Source organism: Petaurus breviceps, unplaced genomic scaffold (genome assembly GCF_028583685.1).
Source record: "Petaurus breviceps papuanus isolate PSGF00001 unplaced genomic scaffold, PetGlider_PUasm1.0 140, whole genome shotgun sequence".
NCBI lineage: Eukaryota > Metazoa > Chordata > Mammalia > Diprotodontia > Petauridae > Petaurus > Petaurus breviceps.
The window spans coordinates 52,069,394-52,072,328 of NW_027185698.1; the positions used below are offsets into that span (position 1 = coordinate 52,069,394).

Here is a 2,935-nt window from a genome sequence, read left to right on the forward strand (position 1 = left end):
GGGGGGGGGGGGGGGGGGGGGGGGGGGGGGGGGGGGGGGGGGGGAGGAGCGTGTACTTTGTCCCCGAGGTCAAGTGGGTATGGGTCCTCTAAACAACCCGGCCAGACCGTCGTGGGTAGGCCGAGATCTGTACTTTTGAATAAGTTCAAACTCAAAGAAGAAGTTGAAAAGGAATCATAGGTCAAGTTTCCCCTCCCAGAATGCGAAACAAGGGGGGGGGGGGGGGGATGCCAGCCTGGCTTCCTCTTTACCTCCCATTCCACTGCCCAGCCCTTAGTGACTGGCCTACGGAAGAGATATGCTCCGCATTGTCCCTAACCGGGAGAGCTACCTGGTGGCTTACAGGGGGTTTCGGGGAAGTAGGTTTTTAGACAGGCAGCTCTCCTTGGACACCAAGGTAAGGAGAGTCGGAGTAGCTTTACACTTCCAAGTCCCAGGAGGAAAGATGTGTCCTCTGATTCCTACTTTGGAATCTTGGTTCCCTGGGAGAGACTATGATCTATGATCACTAAACCTTTCCCATGCTTAAATTTTTTTTTTTTTTTGGTCTTGAACCTCAATTGACCCAAACTGTAGGGCTGTGTTGTCTCTGTGGCGCAATCGGTTAGCACGTTCGGCTGTTAACCGAAAGGTCAATGGTTCGAGCCCACTCAGGGACGCGTTCAGAGGTTTTCCTGAACTTCTTTCCCATTGTTTCTCCTTTTCTGTAGGCTCTGCCAGGAAATATCATCCATGGTCTCCAACGCCAGACCTGGATATAGTGAACTCCTGAATAAGGAAAATTCCCCTCTTCCAATGCAAGAAAACACTATCTCATTTCGAATGAATGAATGAATAGAAGACCATTTATTAGGAGTTTACCATAGTAAAATTTCGATGTGTTTTTTAATTAAAAGAGACATTCTCGGCTCTAAAAGAGTTTTTGTTGTATTAAGGAAGACAACACATCTAGGAAATTGGTGTCCAGGGAGGAGTGTTTTGTTCTGGGGAGTGGAGGGGAGAATTTGGGACTATGGGTAGGAGGAATAAACTTCATCCCAGGCTATAGGTACATAGCATCGAGAAATGGCCCTGGTGGGTGGCAGTATGGGATTGTAGCTGAACTATGTCCCTGGTGTCGAGGGGTAGCCGATAGACATCCTAACCTAAGGACATTCATTTGTACCCAGCCTCCAATCACCTGGATTGAACCCTAAAGCAGAAGATAGTGAATGATTATCCTCATGAACTGGATCCTGGCTTGGAGGATGGGGTATGGAGGCCCAGGACTTGGGGTGGGGGGAGTCTTAGAGAGTTACCTTGAGCCCTGGTGCCTAATCCATGGTTACACAACTGGTATGTATTAGAATAAGGCCTCCATAATGACTCCCAAGATCTGCATCATTATCCAACAGTACACATAGCCCCTCTGTTTGGAGGCCCCTAGAACCTTAAACTCAATTTGTCCCAAAACAGAACATTATTTACTTTACCACCACTCCCCAGAAACTGTCCGGATGTCTTCCTTATTCTGTCAGTGTCACCTACTTAACCAGTCTCTTCGAGTATCTGATGGATACAGTAGACAAGGGAGAAGTAAAGGGAACCATGCCAAAGACAGACCCTTGGAACAAGGCAAAATAAAGGCAGTGGGAAAGGTCTGAGGAGCTTCTTGAGAGTCGGAAAGGAGACAGAGAACTGGATTAGTGGGACTGATGTCTCAAGCATAGAGTTATTCATGATGTCAGTTGTAATTGCCTCATTTTAGGAAGAACATTGACGTGAGTGAATATGGGCTGGCTAATTAGCCTCCCAGTGTCTCAAGCAACCTAAAAGTGGATGATTTGCATCAGCAGGAATTTCAACATCTGGGACTTGTGTAGGTTTCAGGGCAGCAAATACTCATCACAAGGTGAGGAAAAAACCTTAAGGGACGTTGAAAATGACAGCTGCATGTTTCAGTGTGCGGGTCCCTTTAAATAAACTGTAAATATTTAACTTGGAGGTGGGAAGATCTAGGGATGCGGATTTCCAAGGAAAAAGTGTAAGGGTAGCCACAAAGAAAACGTAACTGCCCAATGTGGAGATGCCGGGGATCGAACCCGGGGCCTCATACATGCGAAGCATGCGCTCTACCACTGAGCTACATCCCCTACAACAAGAAAGGTAACTGAACGAGAGGTTCAGATGTGCTCTATTTGGTGATCTCAAACGGTCGCTTTTATATTTCAGCCTTTCCGTGTCATAAACCCTGGACCCGCAGCGAGATAAATGACTCAGCGAACTGACAGGCTGTTGCTATGGACGGAGGATTCCGGTGGAAGAGGAGGTGGGTTGGATCGCTATGGCGGCCTCTCCCAGCCTAGTCTGCGCTGTCCATTTTAATTCGCTTTTGTTAAAAATCCTGGTTACAACAGAAAGACAGAAATAACATCTCAACCTAAAGGAAGAACAAGGAATGGGGGGACTCCGGTTGACATTCACTAGCAGAGAAAGAAAAGTCGTTGTTTTTGTCGAGAACTGAACGGGCACGGTTGCTCATAATCAAACACAGCCTACTGCCACCAGCAAAATTAATATGTCCATTCACAGCTCAGAGAAGGTTGAAGTGAAGAGTTAGTGTGCTCACTTCCCTCCTCTGCCCCCAACACTCCTTTCACTCTGAGCTGTTCCTTTTAAGCTCCAGCACTCAGACCCTGGTTTTCTATTCTCTAGAGGACCTGAGATGACCCTTTGACACCCTACGAGGACAGCCTTTGTGCAAGCCGTAGAATCGCGGCAGGCCTAACAGTCAGGAAAATCTGCTTTCACGAACTGCCTTTGTCATAGACTATCTGTGTGACCATGGAAAAGGCACTTATCCTCTTCTCAGTTTCTTCCAATTTCTATCCATTCACCTCCAGAAACTTTCTAAGATTGTTATCAGTGGGAATTTCCCACACCTGGAGCTCTCAGC

General features: G+C 47.3%; 2 non-coding genes across 2 annotated transcripts; one reads left to right on the forward strand and one right to left on the reverse strand.

Moving 5' to 3' along the window:
• The first annotated feature begins 585 nt into the window (after nucleotides 1–585).
• Nucleotides 586–659, forward strand: TRNAN-GUU (transfer RNA asparagine (anticodon GUU)). The gene has a single exon. It is a non-coding gene; the product is annotated as a tRNA-Asn (tRNA).
• Nucleotides 660–2,060: 1,401 nt separating this feature from the next.
• TRNAA-CGC (transfer RNA alanine (anticodon CGC)) lies at nucleotides 2,061–2,132 on the reverse strand. The gene has a single exon. It is a non-coding gene; the product is annotated as a tRNA-Ala (tRNA).
• Nucleotides 2,133–2,935: the final 803 nt, after the last annotated feature.